Raw genomic sequence first — 25,962 nt, forward strand, 5'->3', positions numbered from 1 at the left:
TATATATACACAATCTAATATTATTCAGCCATAAAAAGAATGAAATCTTGTCTTTTACAGCAACATGGATAGAACTAGAGGCCATTATGTTAAGTGAAATAAGCCAGACACAGAAAGACAAACACCACATGTTCTCACTTATATGTGAGAGCTAAAGAAGTGGATCTCGTGAAGAGAGTAGACTCATGGTCACTAGCGGCTGGGAAGGGTAGTGGGAAAAGGGAATAAAGAGAAAGAAGCTGATAATAATGAGAAGAAATAAACATTTTGGGCAGGGCGCAGTGGCTCAAGCCTGTAATCCCAGCACTTTGGGAGGCTGAGAAAGGTGGATCAGGAGGTCAAGAGATCGAGACCATCCTGGTCAACATGGTGAAACCCTGTCTCTACTAAAAATATAAAAAATTAGCTGGGCATGGTGGTGCGTGCCTGTAATCCCGGCTACTCAGGAGGCTAAGGCAGGAGAATTGCCTGAACCCAGGAGGTGGAGGTTGCAGTGAGCTGAGATCCAGCCTGGGTAACAAGAGCGAAACTCCGACTCAAAAAACAAAACAAAACAAACTTTTTTTTTTTTTTTTTTTGAGTCGGAGTTTCGCTCTTGTTACCCAGGCTGCAGTGCAATGGCGCAATCTTGGCTCACCACAACCTCCGCCTCCTGGGTTCAGGCAATTCTTCTGCCTCAGCCTCCTGAGTAGCTGGGATTACAGGCACACGCCACCATGCCCAGCTAATTTTTTGTATCTTTAGTAGAGACAGGGTTTCACCATGTTGACCAGGATGGTCTCAATCATTTGACCTCGTGATCCACCCGCCTCGGCCTCCCAAAGTGCTGGGATTACAGGCTTGAGCCACTGCGCCCGGCCAAAAAAATAACATTTTGATAGAAAAAATAAGACCTGTTGTTAGATTAGTAGAGTGACTATAGTTTACAGTAATGTATTATATATTTCAAAACATATAATCAGATGAGAAGAATTGGAATGGTTCTAGCATAAAGAAGAGACACATATTTAAGGTGATAGAAAAAAATTATTTAAATGATCTTTGAATTAAAATAAGTAGGAAAAAGCTAGTTAACAGGGAATTCAAGTCTAAGGAATATAATATTATACCAAGGTTTTCTAAGTAATAATAATTGCTCCCATTTATTGAGTACCACGTAGGTATCAGCGTGAAGCATTTAACGTGACTTATCTAATGTAGCATTCAAAACAGTCTGGCCAATGTCTACACCAAAGTTCAAATTCAGATCTCAGAACTCAGGGCCTGTGTCTTTAAGCACTCTGATTTGACCTCATGAACTTTTTTTTTCTTTGAGACAAAATTTTGCTCTGTCACCCAGGCTGAAATTTGATAGCTCAATCACAGCTCACTGCAGCCTTGACTTCCCAGACTCGAGTGCTCCTTCTGCCTCAGCCCCCTGAGTAGCCAGGACTACAGGTACACAACACCACACCTGGCTAGTTTTTTTTGTTTTTTTTTAATAGAGACAGGGTCTCCCTATGTTGCCCAGGCTGGTCTTGAACTTCGGGGCTCAACAGTCCTCCTGCCTTGGCCTACGGAAGTGCTGAGATCACAGATGTAAGCTACTGTGCCTGGTCACCTTATGAAATCAAAGCAATATTTCCACTCTACATTTAAATCTCTTGGGACCAAACCAAATTATCTACCAGGATTCTGAAATTATTGAAGTGACTTCTGTAATGTTTTTTTTTTTGAGACGAAGTCTTATTCTGTTGCCCAGCCTGGAGTGCAGTTGTGAGACCTCAGCTCACTGCAACCTCTGCCTCCTAGGTTCAAGTGATTCTCCTGCCTCAGCCTTCCAAGTAGCTGGGACTACAGGCACCTGCCACCACACACAGCTAATTTTTTGTATTTTTAGTAGAGATGGGGTTTCACTGTGTTAGCCAGGATGGTCTTGATCTCCTGACCTCATGAACCACCTGCTTCAGTCTCCCACAGTGCTGGGACTACAGGCTTGAGCCACTGTGCCCAGCCAGACCTCTGCAATTTTTTTTAAAATTAGGAAAAATGGGCAAGGTAAAAGAACGCTGGTGAAAGATACGCCTATCTGTGATTTTTAAGAATGAACTATATAATAAGGGGCCATACAACTATGTAGTTTAGTTGTACCATGTCTATAACAACCTTGGCATTTGAAATACCTTTAGGCTCGTCAGTTTGTACACGACCCACCACTTCCTGTTGTCCTCTCCCTCCCAGCCATTTTACATGTTTCAATTTCCTGCCTGGCCCCCAGAGAAACCGCAATATGTAACCCCTAAAAAATCTATAGAATTCTGTCCCAGGAGAAATTTGAAGACACACACATTGTTTAGAATAACTTTAAAAAGAAGTAGGAATCAATTGATGAGCCCCAGCAGAGGAGGTTTATTATACATTCTTAAGACTAAATTCATTTTCTAAAACAAAGCCATTATATGTATATTGATACTAAGGAGGTTGTGGCTGCAAAAATATAAAGTGTATATTTTTAAAACCTACACATTAGAATATTTCAGAGGAAAATAAATACTCCAGAAAACTGGAAAAAACGTTTGCCTATGGGAAAGGAACGTGGAAGTCAGAGGACAGAGGAGGAAGGCTTATTTTTCATTGCCTATCTGAAAGTACCTTTTGAGTTTTATCAGTCCAAGATTTCACAGTTGACGGAGTCCTCTTGAGAGGAACAACTGAGCATCCGGAACAGAATTCAACTGAATGAGCCTAATCTCCAGGCAAAGTTTTCTGAAGATTCTCTGAAATGATGCTGAAGCCACCCCTCCCCACACGATTTCGGAGCCTTGATTATGACACAGGGACCAGCTGCCTTTGTTCTCAATTCCCACTGGACTCTAAATCCAGCTGCCTGTTGGAAGCGAAGCTCTGTTGTTCCAATACATGACTCAGCCACCGCTTGGCTTCACAATGCGTCTTGTCATACTGAACACAATTATGTCACCACCAGATGAAAACTTGCTCCCTCCCTCTTTAAAAGTCTTGGGTTATTTGATTAACGTTCTTCAGTTTCCCAACAACAATGACAAATTGATTCTTAGGCTGTGAAGTTCCTCTCTCTTCTTTTACCTCTGTTTTCCACAGATTTGAAACTTAAGAGAGAAGAATTAAAGTTTCAAATCATCATTTCCTTAGCTTTTTGTCTTGAATGACTTTTATATATCTTTGCTTAGAAAATACTAAATTGCTGACTTTTTGGCAACAACAAAAGGTATTAAAAGATATTATTGCCAGGCACGGTGGTTCACACCTGTAATCCCAGCACTTTGAGAGGCCGAGGTGGGTGGATCACCTGAGGTCAGTATTTCAAGACCAGCCTGGCCAACATGGTAAAACCTGTCTCTACTAAAAATACAAAAAAAATTAGCAGCGTGTGGTGGCGAGTGCCTGTAGTACCAGCTTCTTGTAGAGGCTGAGGCAGGAGAATTACTTAAACCTGGGAGGCAGAGGTTGCAGTGAGCTGAGATTGTGCCACTGCACTCCAGCCTTGGCAACAAAGCAAGATTCCCCATCTTAAAAAATTAATTAATTTAAAAATGTATATATATATGTTACTAAATTTCCCTACCTTTTCCAAGAAATACAATGTGATTATTAGAGATAAAATAACATACTTAAACCTTAAGTTGGAGAGAGGGGGAGAATAAAAGACAGAGAGGAGCCAGGCGCGGTGGCTCAAGCCTGTAATCCCAGCACTTTGGGAGGCCGAGGCGGGTGGATCACGAGGTCAAATGATCGAGACTATCCGGGTCAAAATGGTGAAACCCCGTCTCTACTAAAGATACAAAAAATGTGCTGGGCACGGTGGCGCGTGCCTGTAATCCCAGCTACTCAGGAGGCTGAGGCAGGAGAATTGCCTGAACCCAGGAGGCGGAGGTTGCCGTGAGCCAAGATTGCGCCATTGCACTCCAGCCTGGGTGACAAGAGTGAAACTCCGTCTCAAAAAAAAAAAAGACAGAGAGAAAAAAAAACAAACTGTGGGTCAGGTTGAAGGTGGAAATACTTTAATGTAATACTAAAAGTTTTGTTCTCCACGTTTGTTTATTTATTTATTTTTGAGACAGGATTTCAATGTCTCTCAGGCTGGAGTGCCGTGGCACAATCTTGGCTCACTGCAGCCTCAACCTCCTAGGCTCAAGAGATCCTCCCACCTCAGCCTCCTGAGTGCCACCATGCCCAGCTAATTTTTGTTTTCTTTTTTAGAGATAGGGGTTTCATTATGTTACCCAGGCTGGTCTTGAACTCCCGGACTCAAGAGATCCTCCCAAAATGCTAGGATTATAGGAAGTTCGGGCACGAACTTCTCTCTATCTTTTAAGACTTAACTATTTTAGTATACTTATGTCATTATTTTCCTCTTTCTCCCTAAATACAGAGTGAAAAATGAGAATTTTTAACTATGATTTCTGTACCTGTTAACTGAAGTGAAAATACATGCCGAATGTTTCTTTCTCCTGTATTGTCATTGAACTTCCCACGATTTAGTCCTATATACTTAAACATAATGACTTTGGCTTCACATTTAAAACCTAAGAATGATTGCTAAAAATGGAAATAAGCCCAAAACATAAAAATAGCATGAAATAAAATTCATTCTGTTTTTTCGATGCTAATTATCTAGTTTATGGACTAAACAGGTCATTTGTTCCTTCTCAGTTCAAACATAGTTTGTTTTCTCCTCCCGTGGGTTTCTAGAATAAATGAAAGACAAATACAATATTTCAGCTCATGAACTTTCAAGAGATCAAGTACTACTTTACGTAGTCTAGTGCTGCAGTCCCCAACCTTTCTGGCACTAGGGACCAGTTTCATGAAGATGATTTTTCCGTGAACCAGCAGCAGCAGAGATGATTCAAGCGCATTACCTTCATTGTGCACTTTATTTCTATTAGTATTACATTGTAATATATAATGAAATGATTATGCAACTCACCATAATGTAGAATCAGTGGGAGCCCTGAGCCTGTTTTCCTGCAACTAGAAGGTCCCATCTAGGGGTGATGGGAGATAGTGACAGATCATCAGGCATTAGATTCTCTCTTTTTTCCCCTGAGACAGTCTTGCTCTGTCACCCAGGCTGGAGTGCAATGGCGTGATCTTGGCTCACTACAACCTCTGCCTCCTGGGTTCAAGCAATTCTCCTACCTCAGCCTCCCGAATAGCTGTGATTATAGGCGCCCGCCACCACACCCAGCTAATTTCTTTTGTATTTTTAGTAGAGATGGAGTTTCACCATGTTGGTTGGCCCAGGCTGATCTCAAACTCCCGAATTTGTGATCTGCCGGCCTCTGCCTCCCAAAGTGCTGGGATTACAGGCATGAGCCACAGTGCCCAGCCTTGGATTCTCATAAGGAGTGCCCAACGTAGATCCCTTGCATGTGCAGTTCACAGTAGGGTTCACACTCTTATGAGAATCTAATGTTGCCACTGATCTGACAGGAGGCAGAGCTCAGGCAGTAATTTCCAGTGATGGGGAGTGGCCGTAAATATATATGAAGCCTCTCTTGCTTGCCTGCCACTCACCTCCTGCTGTGCAGCCCAGGGATTGGGGAGCTGGTCTAGTGGATGTTATATGGTCTGCACCCCAGTGCCAGGTGTATTGATTGCTGGATCACAGCTGCAAAACCCTGGAAACTGCTGTCAGCTGAAGAGAGGCAATTCACTGAAGTCCTGACCTCAGTAGGTCATGTCCTTTCTTGGGTATAGCTTTATCCTACAAGTGGTCAAAGCTCTGGCCTCTTGCCTCAAAGTGAGACAATGCTGAAGGGATTCCCAGTTCCAGAGCTTCTTGTGGGATCAGCTGAGGCCTCTGTTGTGATTGTATCACAGGTCAGCTTCTCCCCATGCTCTTAATCCCTTACAGGTGTTCCCTCAGAGCAATCTCCAATAAACCTTTCTCTTACAAACCAGGCACAGTGACTCACACCTCTAATCCAAGCACTTTGTCAGGCTGAGGCAGGTGGATCACTTGAGGCCAGGAGTTCGAGACTGACCTGGCCAACATGGCGAACCCTCATCTCTACTAAAAATATGAAAATTAGCTGGTTGTGGTGGCACATGCCTGCAGTCCCAGCTACTGGGGAGGCTGAAGCAGAGAATTGCTTATACCTGGGAGGTGGTGGTTGCAGTGAGCCAAGATGGCACCACTGTACACCAGCCTGGGCAACAGAGTGAGACTCTGTCTCAAATAACAACAACATCATCAAAAAGCCTTTCTCTTACCAATCTCCATCTAAAAGTCAGCTTCTGGGGAGATAACCTAGGTAAGACAAATGGGCTGATTTTCTTCCCCAGCAGAAGTGAACTGATGTATAATGGTATGTCTGTACTATTTTTCTCTCTGTTTTCCTTTAATTTGCCAGTATTTTTTTGTTCCTTTCATGTTCCTGTAGTAACATGTTTAGAATTTCATAAGGACATAGAGTCCTAACAGCAGCAGTAAAATGAAAGCTGGATTATTTCTTGCCTATAAAATTGACAAGGAATATTCCAGCTTTCATTTTACCACTGCTGATGGCTACCCAAAATAACATTTATAGCTTCTCAAAATAACATTCTTGATCTTCTCTGAGAGTTAGGGGAGAAGATGGAGTCCATGAAATGAAGTAAGGTTAATTAAACTCCATAGAGAGCAAACTTACAACCTTGACTTTATTTTGCCATCCTCTGTCCAACTGAGAAAGTTATTAAAAAGTGCAATTTAGATCAGCCTGCCCAACATGGTGAAACCCCCTTCTCTACTAAAAATATAAAAATTAGCCAGGCGTGGTGGCACATGCCTGTAATTCCAGCTACTCTGGAGGCTGAGGCAGGAGAATCACTTGAACCCAGGAGGTAGAAGTTGCAGTGAGCCAAGACTGGGCCACTTCATTCCAGCCTGAGTGACAGAGACTCTGTCTCAAAAAAAAAAAAAAAAAAAAAGAAAGAAGAGGAAAAAAAGTGAAATTTAAAGACTATTTCTATAAATCTTGATACTCCTGCTAATGACAATCATCAAGAGTAGTCTAAAGATTGTATATGTGAAAGTCCTTCTATTTCTCTCACAGATTCTGATTGAAGATGGCAGATTGACCACATGAAATTATCTCCTCTTCCACCTAAGACCCACTAAAATTAAAAGATAACTTATTCCACAGAGCAAAAACTGAGCAACCCCTGAAAAAAGATGGCCTACAAGTGAAATGGCTGGTTCCTACCTAATCATCCTAAACTACATAAACAGAACAAAGGGACCCAGGGAAGACAGAGGTAACATAGAAAGAAGAAACTCTTTTTAAAACTCTAAAATTTCCTGAGAAGTAAGAGATTATATGATACCCATTTTAAAACCAAAACAGAATGCTGTTAAAAAATAAGCAGAGAGCACAAAATATATTTTACAAATTAAAAATGTGATTGCTTAAAGTAGCAGTCACCAGGCATTAGTTTTGTGGAAGACAATTTTTCCATGGACAGTGGTGGAGGGGGGGTTGCGGGGAATGGTTTCAGGATGAAACTGTTCCACCTCAGATCATCAGACATTAGATTCTCATAAGGAGCACACAACCAAGATCCCTCATGTGTGCGGTTCACAGTAGGGTTCGTGCTCCCATGAAAATTGAATGCTGCCAGTGATCTGAGCTCAGGCAGTAATGCTCACTTGCCAGCCAGTCACCTCCTGCTGTGTACCCTGGTTTCCAACAGGCCACAGACCAGTGCCAGTCCACTGCCTGAGGCCTGGGGACCCTTGTAAAGAATAATATGATTAGACGGGTTAAAAGAGAAAGTGAAATCTCTCGGAAAACAAAGGATAGAAAAGAGAAAAAGTAAAGAGTAAATAGAGAGGAATTATCAAAGAAATAATACTAGAAATTGCCCAGACCCAAAAGACAGTAGTCTACAAATGGAAAAACCCCAAATACATTGAGCAATGACTGACAAAAGTAATTCACACAAGGATTTGCTGTTGTGAAATTTTAAAACTCCATAGATAAAGAGATGATTCTAAAGCTTCCACAGAGGAAAAATGGATCCTATTCAAAGGAGCAAGAAAGAGAACGGTATCAGAATTCTTTCATCAATACTGAATGCTAGAAGATAACTGAAGCAACGCTTTCACAATTCTGAGAAAAAAATACCTTTCAAACTGGAAGATAAAGACATTTTCATGTATTCAAGGACCCAGAAAATTTATTTCTATGTTTCTCTGGCTTTCATTAAGAATACACTTCAATAAAAAAGGAATATAGATCAAAACAAAGAAAAACATGGAGTCTAGACCGGGCGCGGTGGCTCACGCCTGTAATCCAAGCACTTTGGAGGCCAAGGCGGGTGGATCACCTGAGGTCGGGAGTTCAAGACCAGCCTGACCAACATGGTGAAACCCCGTCTTTAAAAAAGAAAATAAAAAATAAAAACATGGAGTCTAGGAAATAGTACAATGCAATAGCAAAGAAGCAGGCCTAGAGATCAATCAATACAGACAGAAACAAGACAGCAGTTTCCATATATGAGGCTCTAAGAAAATAAGAAAACTGACCACAGCCAGGTGTGGTGGCGTGTGCCTATAGTCCTAGCAATTAAGGGGGTGGAGGCAGAAGCATAGGAGTAGTTAGAGGCACAGCGAGCTATGAATGATCCTTTGAAGAGCCAGTGCACTCCAGCCTAGGCAACATAACAAGAACCTATCTCGAAAAAGAAGAAAAAAAAGACTACTTTTCTGACATGTATAAACCGTTGAAGGTAAACTAGTGGAAAATGGATTGGGATTTTGGGATTCTAATTAGGTTGTTAACAACTTGTTATATTGTGAATGTGTGCCCCAAAATTCATGTTGAAACTTAATTTCCAACGCAATATTAAGAGGTGGGGTCTTTGGGAAGCAATTAGCTCTTGAGAGCCCCTCATTTGTGAACACGATTAGGGTATTCATAAAAGAGGCTTCACACAGAGTTCAGCTCTTTTTGCCCTCTGCCTTCCTTCTGCCATGTGAGGATGCAGCAAGAAGACCCTCACAAGATGCTGAATGCCTCGACCTTGATCTTCCAGCCTCCAGAACTGCGAGAGAAAAATATCTACTGTTCATAAATTACCCAGGCTGTGGTATCTTGTTACAGCAGCTCAAATGGTCTAAGGTTTTCAAGAGTTTCGGAAAGAAGAAATACAGTTATAGTACAGTTTGGAGCACCACAGTGAACAATATCTACATAGACAAACAGATTATTATTTAACTAAAATTACTACATCATTATAATAGATCTATGGGAAGGTGGGTGGAAGGATTGTAGAAGGGTCTAATCCACTTGATTGCAAGTTCCACAAAATGAAGGCATTGTCTGTTTTGTGCCTCTCGAACCCCCAGCACATACAGTAGAACTTGTCATATAGGAGCTGTTCAATTAATATTTATTGAACAAATAAACCCTTTTCTACTATGCCAGGAAGTCAACTGATGATTTCTAAAAGTGATAAATCAAGAGGCAGTTTTATAAAGATATTAACAAGAATATGGGCATAAATTATAAAGAAACAGTTAAAATGGCTTTAAAAAAAAAGGGGAGAGTGTTTCTTGGACAAATATTGGAAAGTAACTTGGAGGAGTAGGTCAACAAATTATTCTTTGTTGGCTGGGCATGGTGGCTCACACCTCTAATCCCAGCACTTCGGGAGGTTGAAGCAGGTAGATCACTTAAGGTCAGCAGTTCTAGACTGGTCTGGCCAACATGGTAAAACCGCATTTCTACTAAAAATACAAAAATTAGCCAGATGTGGTGGTGCAAACCTGTAATCCCAGCTACTTGAGTGGCTGAGGCACAAGAATCACTTGATCAGCTGACGCAGAGATTGCAGTGAGCCGAGATTGTGCCACTGTACTCCAGCCTGGGTGACAGAGCAAGACTTTGTCTCAAAAAAAAAAATAATAAATAAAAATAAAATTTAGCTTTCAGGATTCCATGGGACCCTTTGAAGTAACTGTGCTGTTGTCAAACCAAGGGACTGAGAATTTCTGCAGTATATATTACATGACACTGTTCGAGCAAGAGGAGCTGAGATCATTGCTAGAGGTGAGTGATGAGTACCTGAGGTTTTTATTTTGTTTTGTTTTGGTTTTGTACCTGAGGCTTTTCTTAATTTTTTTTTTTTTTTTTTTTTTTTAGACAGAGTCTTACTCTATTGCCCAGGTAGAATGCAGTGGTGTGAAATCAGCTCACTGCAACCTCCGCCTCCTGGGTTCAAGCAATTCTTGTGCCTCAGCCTCGTAAGTAGCTGGGATTACAGGGTTGTGCCACCACACCTGGTTAATTTTTGTATTATTAGTAGAGATGGGATTTCACCATGTTGGCCAGGCTGGTCTCAAACTCCCGACCTCAGGTGATCCACCCGCCTCGGCCTCCCAAAGTGCTAGGATTACAGGCATGAGCCACTGCATCTGGCTCTGAGGTTTTTAATATATCATTCTATCTACTTTATGTATATTTGAAAATTTCAAATTTGAATTATAAAGTTAGAATAAAGGTGAGCTCCCAATAAAAGAAAAGGTGTTAAATCAGTTTCCCTGAGCAAAGTATTTCTTGGTCCATATTCTTGATGTTTCAGTGAGTCAACTTAGAGAAAAAGGAGACCATTTTCTTGTAAATATTTTTCTTTATAAATTACATTTCCGATTTTGTTTTTGTTAAAGAGAGCAGCTTAAAACACAATAGTGATTTAATCTCTTTTCTGCTAAATAGGCTTTGGCCTGCTACACACCTGAGTGAGAGAAACTCAGGGGAATCTAGGTAGGAAGCAGTGTTGATGAGTCAGCGTGTGGCACACTTTCTGTCTTTGATACTAAATCAAAGCTGTAGTTAATGACCAGGCCTGCTTCCTTGTTGCCAAAGTACTTGTTTGGGGAGTGACAATAAGATTGAAGGTGTAGCTATTAATAGACTCTAACGCCTCCTTCTTCTGATGGTGTTTGTTTCAAAAGTCCAAGTGTTGCTTTGGACACTTGGGTAAGTCATTATTTGGATAATCATTTTCTTACTGAAACTCCATTGGTGGTTTCAGTTAAGTGAAAAATAACGTCTGCTTTCCTGACTCAAACTATTTGAATAGGTTGTTTATGCGTTAAGTTGTGCCAAGCCTAGTCTTCCCTCACAAAGGCTGTGTTTTGCTGGTCTTTGGGTGATTCATTTACTATATTCACATAAAAATTATAGTTCACAAAGTTGTTGTAAGAATTAATTAATGTTTGCTGTGCACTTTATGATCCACAGATGAAAGGCACTAAGGAAATGCAGTGTGCCTACATGAAATAATAACAGCAGTACACATTATAGAGAACCTTGGGATCTTTCTGAAAGGTAGAGCATTAACTCCAAATATCTCTAGATAATTCTAAAGTTATCTTTATTAGTGTTTGCAGAAGAACCAAACAATATTTGGAGGAATGTAATGAAACTCAAGAGATTTTCAGGTTCACAGGTAACTAGCCCCCCCCTCCCCAAAAAAGGTAGTATCCACAGTGGCTCATGCTTGTAATCCCAGCACTTTGGGAGGCTAAGACTGGAGGATTGCTTGAGATCAGAGGTTTAAAACAAGCCTGGTCACCGCAGCAAGACCCTGTCTTCACAAAAGAAATAAAAATTAATTAGCCGGGTGTGGTAGAGGTAAAAGGTAAAAAAAAAATAAAAAACCTTTTGCTTTTGGACACCTAAATATCAAAAAGGAAAGAGAAAGAAATGAAAAAAAAAAAGTATATGCTCAATGTTCAAAGAATGCCATCAAAAAACAATAATGAAGATTCTTGATTCTTTTTTTTTTTTTTTTTTGAGACGGAGTTTCGCTCGTTACCCAGGCTGGAGTGCAATGGAGCGACCTCAGCTCACCACAACCTCCGCCTCCTGGGTTCAGGCAATTCTCCTGCCTCAGCCTCCTGAGTAGCTGGGATTACAGGCAAGCACCACCGTGCCCAGCTAATTTTTGTATTTTTAGTAGAGACGGGGTTTCACCATGTTGACCAGGAGGGTCTCAATCTCTTGACCTCGTGATCCACGCGCCTCAGCCTTGCAAAGTGCTGGGATTACAGGCTTGAGCCACCACGCCCGGCCTGATTCTTGATTCTTGAGATAAGCATTTATTGACTGGTCAAAAAGAGTTTATAGGAAGTACTTGAGCTAGGCACAGTGGTTATTGTCTACAATCCCAGTGCTTTGAAAGGCTGAGGTGGGAGGACTGTTTGAGGCCAAGAGTTCAAGACTAGCCTGGGCAACAGAGCAAGACCCCTCTCTACAAATAATAAAAAATTAAAAACGTAGCCAGGTGTGGTGCACACAACTGTAGTCCTAGCTATTTGGGCATCTTAGGTAAGAGGATCATTTGAGCCCAGAAGCCTGGGAGGCTGCCATGAGCCATGATCATACCATTGTACTCCAACCTGGGTGACAGAGTGAGGCATTGCCTCAAATAAATAAATAAATATTTGATCTGATTTCACTCCTCAAAGTTTTAAGTGCCAGTGTGGAGAAGACAGTTCAGTGAGAGGGGAAGAAGAGAGAATTGGGTTAATATGGCCAGCACGATGGCTCACGCCTGTAATCCCAGCACTTTCAGAGGCCAAGGGGAGTGAAATACTTGAGGTCAGGAGTTCCAGACCAGCCTGGCCAACATGGTGAAACCCCGTGTCTACTAAAATACAAAAAAAATTGCTGGGTATGGTGGCACATGCCTATAATCCCAGCTACTCAGGAGGCTGAGACAGATTTGCTTGAACCCAGGAGGCGAAGGTTGCAGTGAGCTAAGATTGCACCACCGCACTCAAACTTGGGTGACAGAGTGAGACTCCATCTCACAAACAAACAAACAAAAAACTGGAGACCAAAATGCTTGAGATTAGAAATACTTTCTATTGTGATTTTTATGGATTTTAAAATATTTGGATTGGGCACAGTGGCTCACGCCTATAATCCCAGAACTTTGGGAGGCTGAGGCAGGCAGATCACCTTAGGTCGGGAGTTTGAGACCAACCTGACCAATATGGTGGAACCTTATTTATACTAAAAATACCAAAAAAAATTAGCTGGGCATGGTAATGGGCACCTGTAGCCCCAGCTATACAGGACACTGAGGCAGGAGAATTGCCTGAACCCAGGAGGCAGAGGTTGCAGTGAGCTGAGATTGTGCCACTGCACTCCAGCCTGGGTGACAGAGAGAGACTCCATCTCAAAAAAAAAAATTGTATGTACATAATGAGATCTCTCAGGGATGAGACCTAAGACTAAATGTGAAATTCATTTATGTTTCTTTTCTTTTCTTTCTGCTTCTTCTTCTTTTTTTTTTTTTTAAGAGAAAAAAACCTGTCAACCAAGCTGGAGTGCAATGGCATGACCATAGCTCACTGGAGCCTCCAATTCTTGGGTTCTTGGGCTCAAATGGTCCTCTTGCCTTAGCTTCCCAGTAGCTAGAACTACAGGTGCAAGTTGCTGCACCTGGCTAATTTTGAATTTTTTTAGAAATTAGATCGTGCTATATTGCCTAGGCTGACCTTGAACTCCTGGCCTCAAGGGATCTTCCGGTCTCTGCCTCCTGAGTAACTGGGATTACAGGAGCTAGCTATGGTGCTCAGCTCATTTGTGTTTCATACACACTTTATACACAGAGCCTGAAGTTAATTCTATACAACATTTTAAATAATTTTGTGCATGAAACAAAGTTTGTGTACACTGAACTGTCAGAAAGGAAAGGTGTCACTGTCTTGGTTACCCGTGTGGACAATATGTGTTTATTTGGCATCACCATCATTTCTGACTCAAAATTTATATGCTGTTGATAAACAGTAATTTTCTGACACTTATTTACACTAAAGTAAATTTACACAGAAGTGGGAGGATCTTGTTTCCTTTGAGGACACTGAATAAACTGTGTTGTGTGTGTGCATTTTGACTACAAATCAGGTGTAGAATCGTTCACTTATGGCATCTTGTCAGTACTGACAATGTTTCAGATTTTGGAATATTTTCGATTTTGGATTTTCAGATTAGGGATGCTCAACCTGTATTACCTCTCAAATTTTCTTTTTTTTTTTTTTGAGAGTTTTGCTCTTGTTAGCCAGGCTGGGTGGCATGGCGCTATCGCAGCTCACCACAACCTCTGCCTCCTGTGTTCAGGGGATTCTCCTGCCTTAGTTTTCCAAGTAGCTGGGATTACAGGCATGTGCCACCATGCCCAGCTAATTTTGTATTTATTTTTCATAGAGATGGGATTTCTCCATGTTGGTCAGGCTGGTCTCAAACTCCTGACCTGAAGTGATCTGCCCACCTCAGCCTCCCAAAGTGCTGGGATTACAGGCAATGAGCCACAACACCTGGCTTACCTCTCAAATTTTCTACTTCCCTTGCTACAATTCCACTCTCACTAGCAAACTCTCTGGTTTTCCAGTGTCCCTGATGGCAGGAAGAGAGCCCAGAGAGCAGTAAGAGTTTCCAGACACTGGAAAGAGAAATGCCTTATGACTTTATGGCCAGTACATTAGTGTCCTGAGTTTGTTCAGTGTGAATTGCCTTCAAGACACTCTTCATATCTGGATAATGGAGAAAATCCAGTTTACGAATCTCCAAAGCTGAGGAGCAGTCACCAGGTAGTGTAATCCCAGGTGATCTTGCCAAGTATTCTGCTAAGGAGAGCCTGCCAAAACAGTCAGCCCTTAAGCCATGCCTCCACTCAGTGCCCCGAATTGTTACACACTTCCACTGGACAAACATCTGTCCTGATTTGACCACACCAGAGTAGCCAAATAGTGCAGGAGTCCAGAGAGTAGACTTCAGAGCTAGGCACGGCAGTTTGAATCATGACTCTTATTATTTATTCATTGCCACCTTGGGCAAGTAGCCAACCCTTCTGCGCGTTTCCTCATATGAAATAGGATGCTAACTGTGCCTACCTCATAAGGATGGTATGAGAAGCTAGGACGAATAAAATGATTCAGACAGTGCCCAGCGTATGACTGCTCAAAAAAATAACAATTGTGCAAAAAGCAAGTTCAAGGTAGGACTATTATAAAACTAGTTTAGCCCCAGTCTACTAACTCATTTTGTTAAAATATTAGGAAAAAAATTGCAGAACTTGTTTACATTTTGTGATTATTTGTTGCTTCCCCATATTTGTCTATTTCTTTTGCCTACAAGTTTGTTTCCCCAGACCAATTAACAGTGATTCCTTTAAAAAGGAAAGGGCCTCTGGGCTTTGTTTCTAAGGTCATTGAGGATGGTTAGAGAAGGCTGAAGCGATGGTTTCTCAGACAGCCTCGTGAGGAGAAACACAGATGTATGGTGGCAACTGTGTAGAAGAAAGGAATGAAGGACACATTACGTAAACCCCTGAGGGAAGAAATAAGTGTCCAAAGGTGTTGCTGGATCTCAAGATCTTTTTTTTTTAATTTTAGAGACAGTATCTCACCATGTTGCCCACACTGATGTTGAACTCCTAGGCTCCAGTGATCCTCCCACCTTGGCCTCCCAAAGTGTTGGGATTACAGGCGTGCGCCAGCACCACGCCCACCCTTCATGATCTCCTTATGAACAAGAGCTGCCGATTTAAGCTTGGCCTAATGCTTACTCTCAGCCTGCAGAGAGAGAGAGTCTCCAAATGTTCAGTAGATAAAATTGTTTTTAATACAAGTAAACTCTTGGTTAATACCCAAGAATGTGCTTTTTTTGTGTGGCTATTTTCCTAGGGTATCAAAATACATTGTATCCTATATATTCTTTGGGTGATTTAGAACACTGATAAATTTTTTTAAAATTCACTCTGACCTTCAATAAACATTTATTTCATTTATGTTTTAGAGACAGAGTCTTACTCTGTCACCTAGGCTGCAGTACAGTAGCACGGTCATAGCTCACTGCAGCCTCAAATTCCTGGATTCAAGTGATCCTCCTGCCTTAGCCTCCAGAGTAGCTATGATTACAGGTACACAACACCGTGCCTCGGTGATTTTTTTTTTTTTGTAGAAAAGGGATCTCAGTGTGTTGCCCAGGCTGGTCTCAAACTCCTGGCTTCCAGCAATCCTCTGGCCTCAGCCTCTCAAAGTGTTGGGATTATTGGCATGAGCCACTACACCTAGCCCAATAAACATTTCTGAGTCTTCAACCTCTTATGAAGGTCAAACCAAACTGACCTCTTGGATTGATTCTAAAATCTCCTCTAAGTATACTTGAACATATGTTTTTGCATATTCAACAATATTGGGTGATTTTTCCTCCTACTCTTTAGCAGGATGACCTCACAGTCCAGATCCTGCAGCAGACTGCCAAGCTCAATTTCCAGCTCTACCACAGTTTTGATGAGTGACTGCTGGTCGGTAACTCAATCTTTCCGTTTCCTTCATTTTCTCATTTGTAAAATGATGATAATAATAATAACATCAATTTATAAAGCTGTTTTAAGAATTTAAATAGTTAATACATTTAGAACAATGCCTGATACATCCTCAGCACTCAATTAAGATTAGTTGCTAGCTGGACTCGGTGGCTCACACCTGTAATCCTAGCACTTTGGGAGGCTGAGGCAGGCGGATCACTTGAGGTCAGGCATTCGAGACCAGCTTGACCAAGATGATGAAACACCATCTCTACTAAAAATTAGTTGGTTATGGCCAGGCACGGTGGCTCACGCCTGCAATCCCAGCACTTTGGGAGGCTGAAGGGGGTGGATCTCAAGGTCAGGGGTTTGAGACCAGCCTGACCAACATGGTAAAACCCTGTATCTACTAAAAATACAAAAATTAGCCAGACATGGTGGTGCGTGTCTGTAATCCCAGCTACTCAGGAGGCAGAAGCAGGAGAATACTTGAATCCGGAATTTGGATGTTGCAGTGAGCCAAGATCGTACCATTGCACTACAGCCTGGGGGACAAAGCCAGGCTCAAAAAAAAAAAAAAAATTAGTCAATGGTGGTGGTGAGTGCCCATAATCCCAGTTACTTGGGAGGCTGAGACAGGGGTATGGCTTGAACCCACGAGGTGCAGGTTGCAGTGATTTTTTTTTTTTTTTTGAGGTGGAGTATTGTTCTGTTTCCCAGGCTGGAGTACAGTGGCACAAGCTCATCTTATCTCACCACAACCTCCGCCTCCTGGGTTCAAACCTCCTGCCTCACCTTCCCAAGTAACTGGGATTACAGGTGCCTGCTACCACACCTATCTAATTTTTGTATTTTCAGTAGGGATGAGGTTTCTCCATGTTCCCCAGTCTGGTCTCAAACTCCTGAACTGAAGCGATTTTCCTGCCTCAGCCTCCCAAAGTGCTAGGATAATAAGCGTGAGCCACCACACCCAGCCTATACATCATACCTAATAGGCAAAGTGTGGTGAGCATATGATTTAAAGAGGCACTGTAGTATATGATAACAAGCATAGCTTTATCTGCCTAGCCTTCGTCTGCTTTCATGTGGTCTTGGTGGAGTTATTAATCAAGGAGCCTGTTTCCCCAGCCACAAGCTTGGCACGTGACACAGGCCCGGCCAGTCACTTCCTTTCCTGGACTTCTGCTTGTACTGAAGACAAGGATGAGGATAAGAAGTCTCTCTTGTTTTTGCATTATGAACTATAACAAAGTAGGTCTGGGCCTGTCAGCCATATCCTTCCTCTCTTTTCTGCTACAGAAGAAAAGGATGTCATCAGACAAAGTGGCATAGAGTCCCAAGAGTTGCAGAAAGAACAAATCTCTCCCAGCTCAAATAATCCAACATTGTTACATTAGGCAATACATTCACCTTTACTAAAACTAGAGTTGGGCTTCAAGTGTTCACAGTTTTTAAAAAGTCCTTCATTTCAAACATAATTCAAGTTTCAAACATTCTGTATTATTGTTCCCACAAGTAATTCTACCACTAATAAACAGCTACTACATATAGCAATTTATATGTGCCAGACACAGTTTTAAGAATTTTTTCCTGTTGTAACAGTAACCCTATAAAGTAGGTAATGTCATTATCCTTGCTTTACAGATGAGGAAAGTGAAAAACAAAGAACTTATGTAATTTGTGCAAGATCACACAGAAAGTAGAGACAGGATTCAGATCAAGATAGTCTGAATCCATAGTTCATGCTTTCTATACCTAACCATCGATCAAATCATCACTGATCATAGATGCTGGTAGGAATTATACTCTTCACATTATACTCTAAGAAGGAGACAGGAAATGGCCCATACAATATATGTGTACAGATTTGAAGGTGGGAAAGGGAGAAGGACAAATAGGCCACTTATGATTCTTTTTTTTTTTTTTTGAGACGGAGTTTCGCTCTTGTTACCCAGGCTGGAGTGCAATGGCGCGATCTCGGCTCACCGCAACCTCCGCCTCCTGGGTTCAGGCAATTCTCCTGCCTCAGCCTCCCGAGTAGCTGGGATTACAGGCACGCACCACCGTGCCCAGCTAATTTTTTGTGTTTTTAGTAGAGACGGGGTTTCATCTTGTTTGACCAGGATGGTCTCAATCTCTCGACCTCGTGATCCACCCGTCTCGGCCTCCCAAAGTGCTGGGATTACAGGCGTGAGCCACCGCGCCCAGCCCACTTATGATTCTTTATCTACTAAACAGCATGCCAGAAAATTGCAGTAATCAGAGATTCTTCAATTCAGGTTAGTTTCTCAGACATTCTTCTCCAAAATTCTACTTATTTCCCATGTTATTTTAGGATTTCTAACAATTTTCCAACTTTAAAGAGTACTGGCACAATTTTTATTCACGTCTGGGATTCTTAAAACGTAGTCCTCATTCAATACCTCTATTTAATTTATTATTCGTTTATTTATTTATTTTGAGACGAAGTCTTACTCTGTTGCCCAGGCTGGCGCACTGTGGCATGGTCGCGGCTCACTGCAACCTCGGCCTCCTCGGTTCAAGTGATTCTCCTGCCTCAGCCTTCAGGTGCACACCACCACACCTGGCTAATTTTTTGTATTTTTAGTAGAGACAGGGTTTCACCATGTCGGCCAGGCTGGTCTATAACTCCTGACCTCGTGATCCGTCCACCTCAGCCTCCCAAAGCACTGGGATTACAGGTGTGAGCCACTGTGCTGGGCCTTTATTTATTGATTTTTTTTGAGACAGTCCCACTCTGTCACCCAGGCTAGAGTGCAGTGGCAAGATCTCAGCTCACTGCAACCTATTTCTCCTGGGTTCAAGTGATTCTCGTGCCTCAGCCTCCTGAGCAGCTTGGAGTACAGGCACCTGCCTCCATGCCTGGCTAATTTTTGTAATTTTGGTAGAAACGAGATTTTGCCATATTGGCTAGGCTGGTCTGAAACTCCTGACCTCAAGTGGTCTTCCCACCTCAGCCTCCCAAAGTGCTGGGGTTACAGGAGTGAGCCACTGTGCCTGGCCTGATACCTCTATTTTAAACTCTGGATTTTATTCTAGATCCCATTGCATTCTTGCTTAATTTTCACTTCCTCCTTTTGAAAATGGTCCTGGAAAAATTACCAAGAATCTCCTACTTGCCAGGTCCATTGGCCATGTCTTAGCAAACATGTTATTTAACAGATGCTGTTTTTTTATATTGTTCACCTAGCTTTCCTTAAAACCATCTCCCTTGTTGTTCAGGCCATCTCCCTTCCTTATTTTCTTCTTCCATTTTAAGTGTTTAAAAAAATGTCTTTGGAGACTTTCCCTTTCTGCAATTACGTATTGATATTGCCATTCAACTTTTCAAACTCATGTCACATGTTATTTCTTCCAGACGGGTTTCCCTGTCACACACACCCATAGAGCTGATCAATCTTCACCTGGTGTATATCTGTGCTTTGCCCATACTTCTGTTACCCTCCTTGTGTTATACTGTTATTTATTTGCTTTTTATATCTCTCCCACTTTGGGCTGAAAATTTCTTCTGGGCAAGGGACGATGCTTTTATTCACCTTTGCATCCCCAGTACTTAGCAAGTTTTCACCACATAGTAGTTTTCCAATAAATGTTTCTGAATAAATGAATGGGTTTCTCTGGTGCTCAATTGTGCAATATCTGCCTATTATGATTCAACTTGATCTTTCCTCTGTAAAACAGGAAAGCCATGAGAAATGCAAATTTCTCATGTAAGTGAAAGGACACTTGGATACCTAGTAGTGAACATCTGATAACTAGTTATATCTGAACATCTATTTCCCTACTAAACAAATCACTGAAGGTATGTGTGTGCTTCTGTGTTTACAGGGATTTAAAGAAGAGTAGGCTAGTGGCTTGATGTTGGGTGGACAAATGTAAAAAAAATAAGGAACAAAACAAAAGAATAGGCCAGTGGGTATCTGACACAAAAATCAAAATACCTGGACAGTACTCCTAGCTTTGTCATTTAGCCCAGTAACCTTGGGCAATTTAATTAGCTAATCTGAAGTTTAAATGTCTTTAAAAAAAAAAAAAAAAGGTAGTAATAACCTCTACCCTGTTTCTCATAGATTTGCAGTGTAGATAAGATGGAAAAAATTGACCAGGAGGGGTGGCTCATGCCTCTAATCCTAGCACTTCAGGAGGCCTAGGTGTGCAGATCATCTAAAGTTAGGAGTTCAAGGCCAGCCTGGCCAACATTGTGAAACCCGTCTCTATTAAATATACAAAAATTAGCCAGGCATGGTGTCACCCACCTGTAGTCTCAGCTATTCAAGAGACTGAGACAGGAAAATCGCTTGAACCTGGGAGGCAGAGGGTGCAGTGAGCTAAGATCACGCCACTGCACTCCAGCCTGGGCAACAGAGTAAGACTCTGTCTCACAAAAAAATGGAAAAAAAATCTAAAGATGCCTTAAAAACTGTTTTAGGTTTTTATATCAGTTGCAGGAAACATAAGCACACTCAATTATATCAAATAGTAGATGGTTTACTAAAAAGATACTCAGGAAAATTTTTTAAAGGAAAATAAAGATGAATCTTAGCCACAAATCTCAGCCAACCAGGAAAATAGAAAATGGCAAGATCACTGGATCACACAGGAATAATGGGAACCTGAATACAGCTGAACGGGACAGAGTCAATACTACGGTTTCTGAACTGGAAACTTCTTCAGGATTCAGCACAAATAAAGCATCCCCTCTGCTGCAAGAACTTGCCAACATTTCCTGAATGCTCAGCTATTGACATTGTATCTTTTCTCTATGATTCTGTTTCTCTCAGGGTGACTTTCTGTCCTTGCTCCTAATACCAACCAAATGACCCCATAAATCTATAGATCAAGCACCAGACAGATTATTGCTAAGGACCTGATGACAAAGCTCTCACTCCAGGTTCCTTCATAGAAAGCCAGCCAGCCAATAGTTTGCTGTTCTTGGGCCAGTGGCACTCAACTGGTCCCATCAGGAGGAAAAAACACATCCACTTATTCTGATACCCAAGGATACTGCATTGTTAAAGATTTCCCTAGAAAGAAGCTGCAGGTACAATTAGCCCTTCCAGTGAAATAGACTGTTTTTTGAGTATATATACGTATACATGTATATGTATACATATGGAGACAGGGTCTCACTTTGTCACCCAAGCTGGAGTGCAGTGGCGCCATCGTAGCTAACTGCAGCCTTGACCTCCCAGGCTCAAGCAATCCTCTTGCCTCAGCCCCACAAGTAGCTGGGACTACAGGTACATGCCAACAGGCCTGGCTAATTTTTGTGAGGTTTTTTGTTTTTTGGTTTTTGGTTTTTTTTGTAGAGATGGGGTTTCACCATATTGCTCAGACTGGTCTCGAACTCCTGAGCTCAAGCAATCCAACCTCCTCTGCCTCCCAAAGTGCTAAGATTACAGGCATAAGCCACCATGCCCAGCCCTGTTCTTCAATTATATTTGAAGCATGTAAAAATATTTGGTGGTATTATCAATGACAGAATTCAAAGTGTTAAGCTAAAATGAAAAAGATAATTTTAGGCTCTTGCCAGCAAGATTAGAGATGATCGGGATGAAAAGAGAGGTCCTTGAGTCTAAACTAGCAATATCCTATCCATGACACTGACCAATACAATGTCCATACCAATGGGGTCCCATCAGGCTTGCAGAAGATACTCTAAATATGTAAAATATACGAAGTTTGATGCAGGGAATTAGTTACATAGGTGTTAGAAGGGGCAATCCAGAGGTTAGCCACCAACAACACTAGTTTAAAGGGACAGAGAGAGGAAAGTGTTTTACAGGGGCCCAGGAACTAGGGTTACCTGGTGGAAATCTGCTCAGCCTCAGCAGGGGCCATGAAGGAAATAGCTGTTGCCCAGGATTCCACCTGAAGCAGGAGGAAGAGAATCAGCAAGAAGTAACTTGGCTTCTTTTTCCTCCTGCTTAGCCAAACGCATCAAGAAGCCAGCTAACACAGGAAGGCCAGTCCTCACTGTGATTCAGAGATCAGGTAAAGCAAGAAATGGAGCTGGAGGTAAACAGACTCAGGACCAGCCCTGTATCTTATCAAATGGGTTATTACTATGATTTAAAAAAGAAAGACATTCAAGCTTTAGATTAGTTAAATTTACTTGAGATACCCCAGAGAGTCGGCACTGTTATGATATAGACTGAGTACTGGAATGATTAGAACCAGCTTTGAATCCTAGTTCTGCTATTTACTGTGTTTTATTTGGAGTGAGTCACTGAACCATAAAAAGGCAATAATAATATCCATCTTCCAGTATTATAAAGATTCAATATAATGAACATAAAGCTTCTAGACGTGGGGGATTCTTTATTTTTATGATGATGGTGGTGATGATCATCCCCAGGCTGTGTCCAACAGCCTCTCTTAGCAGGTTTTTCCAAATTGATTCAAAATATAGGCATCATTGGACCTTGTTCTGCAGTGGGCAGGTCTGTGCAAACCCACCCCAAAAAGTCTGAGAAAGCTAAGAGGCTGAAGAACGAGGCTGATAAATCCAGTTTCTTAGAAAGAAATATTTAACTGGCACTTAATGAACAGAAGCCATGCCTGTGTGTCAGGCACTGGCGAGACAAAATGGTGGATTCTCGCACCATTAGCCTCCAGGATTATATACCACTGGGAAAGGGTATAATACATGCTTCAGAAGGAATATGTAGGACAACTGAAGTGTGATAACATCAAGTTTGTTTTGACCCAAGGGCAGAATTTACGGTAAGTACCTGCTCTTACTTAAGGAACAATAGACAAACTGGAAATCTTAGAGAGCTTCCTGGGACTGTGGTTAATCAGAAGCCAGCATGGCAGATTAGCATCCAAGAAGAAGTTGCTTTGGCCTTACAGATGGGGTCTCCCTATGTTGCCCCTCTGGTCTCAAACTCCTGGCCTCAAGTTATCCTCCTGCCTTGGCCTCCCAAAGCACTGGAATTACAAGTATGACCCACCATGCCCAGCCTCAATTATTTTGAACATATATCTGCAAATGGGATTGCTGGATCATAGAAGCTGTGTTTTTATAAGACACTGCTAGGCCTTTATTCCACAGCATTTCAGACTCCCACTAACAAAACACAAGAGCACTATTTGCTCCATGTCCTTGCAAACTTTATGTGTGGTCAGTCTTACAACATCAACCTTAAATGTCTAATGAAAGAGGTGGATCTGTTAAAGGAGGTGAGTAGTGGACCGAGAGATAGGAGAAAAACCAAGTATGATTTCATAAGTCAAAGAGAAGGTTTCAAGAAAGAGGAACTGATCAAGATCTTTTCTTTTTTATTTTTATTTTTTCTCCAGAGACGGGGTTTCACCACGTTGGTCAGGCTGGTCTTGAACTCTTGACCTCATGATCCACCCACCTTGGCCTCCCACAGTGCTGGGTTTATAGGCGTAAGCCACTGTGCCTGGCCCATGATCGAGATATTTTCATGTACTTTTGCTCACTTCCAATGCATTTTCCACTCTAATTCCAGAGTAATTCCTACAACAAGAAAATCTTTCTTGTTTTGTTTTATTTATTTTTTTGTTTTGTTTGTTTTGTTTGCTTTTTGAGAGAGGGTCTTGCTCTGCACTCCTCCCACCTCAGCCTTGCAAGTAGCTGGGACTACAGGCATGTGACACCATGTCCAGCTAATTTTTTTTTTTTTTTTCATTTTTTGTAGAGACATGGTCTCGTCATGTTGCCCAGGCTGGCCTCAAACACCTGGGCTCAAGCAATCTGCCCTCCTCAGCTTCCCAAAGTCCTGGGATTACAGGCATGAGCTGCCGCACCTGGCCAACAAGGGAATCTTACCATGTCCTTCTTCAGCCTTTCAGACTTCACATTGCTCATGAAATAGAGAATAGCCCTGTGAGGTGAAGCTTGCCTATTATATTAAATTATATTAATGTTATACATATTACATAATTATATTATTAATACACTATATATTTTATATTATATATTATATATATATAATATGGATCGATAGATGGGGTTTCACTGTGTTGTTCAGACTGGTCTCAAACTTCTGACCTCAGGTGGGTGATCTGCCTGCCTCGGCCTCCCAAAGTGCTAGGATTACAGGCATGAGCCAACTCACCCAGCCTTGCCTAGCTAATTTCTACTCACCCTTTTGCTTCAGCTTAAACATCACTTTCTTGAGGAGCCTTCTCTGTTCATCAGACTAGGTCAATTCTTACTGCTAAACATCCCATGTACTTTGGCCTTCAGGACACTTAATATACTTGTGGTTATTTAATTATGTCTTCTGTCTTCCCCACTAAATTATAAGCCTCTGAGGGAGAGACCCTGTCTATTCTGTTAACTGTTATAGCAACATAGCACGGCCAGGTGCAGTAGCTCACACCTGTAATCCCAGCACTTTGGGAGGCAGGCGGATCACGTAAGCTCAGGAGTTCAAGAGCAGCCTGGCCAACATGGTGAAACCCCATCTCTACTAATAATACAAAAATTAGCCAGGTGTGGTGGCACACCCCTGCAATCCCAGCTACTACTAAAAATGCAAAAATTAGCAGGGGTGGTGGCAGGTGCCTGTCATCCCAGCTACTCCAGAGGCTGAGGCATGAGAATCATTTGAACCTGGGAGACAGAGTGTGGCTTTTATATCACCACTTGAGAACATTTGTGACTCAATTAGATGTTGCAGAAACAAGATTAAGTATCTCTGCAGGAAAAAAAATTATAAATAAACATTTCAATTTTGGCAGTTAAAATATTTTTGCAAAAATTCAGAAAATAATTCATTTTCCATGTAATTTTAGCAAGGAAGGCTTTGATTGCTTGATTGCCCCAGATGAAATACTTGATTAGAAAAATTCTTGGGAGGAATTCAAGAAAACATTTTTATTTTTTGTAATAATTTTTGGCCAAGAAAGAGATTATTTTATTCTTTTTCTCCCCTAGGATATAAATCCTGACTAAGAGAGAAACTGATGTGGAGACTTTCCCCTTGAGAAATTCGTGCAATATTAGTTTAAAGTAGACACTGAACATTCTTGGCAGATGGGTAAAAGTTCAAATCAAAAGCTTGAAAGCAGGACTTATTATCTGGGACAATAAATGAACTGAGTTAAGAAAAGGAATCATGTCATTTAGGATACCTTCACTTCAATTTAAGTGAAATGGATATAGATGTACCTTGAAGTTTTGAGACTCTGACAACTGCAATCATAAAAATCAGGGCACAGAAAAAGAAGAAAACATGGGTAACTTCTTTAAACTGGGTAAAAGATGGCTATATGAGAAATGGAAAACTGGATTATGTCTGCAGTCCCTTGATTCTGCACTCTTCCTCTCACAGGTCAAGCTATCTCAGTAGCTTAAGCAGAAAAGGCTAACTTAAGCAGAAAAGGAATTTACTAGGAGTAAACTGAGTTTTGTTTTGTTTTGAGATGGATTATCCCCCTGTCACCCAGCTTGCAGTGCAGTAGCATGATCTTGGCTCACTGCAGCCATTGCCTCCCAAGCTAAAGTGATCCTCCCACCTCTGCCTCCTGAGTAGCTGGGACCACAGGCATGCACTACCATGCCTTGCTAATTTTTTTGTATATTTGGTAGAGAAGGGGTTTTACCCTGTTATCCAAACTGGTCTTGAACTA

This window comes from Callithrix jacchus, chromosome 18 (assembly GCF_049354715.1).
Source record: "Callithrix jacchus isolate 240 chromosome 18, calJac240_pri, whole genome shotgun sequence".
NCBI lineage: Eukaryota > Metazoa > Chordata > Mammalia > Primates > Cebidae > Callithrix > Callithrix jacchus.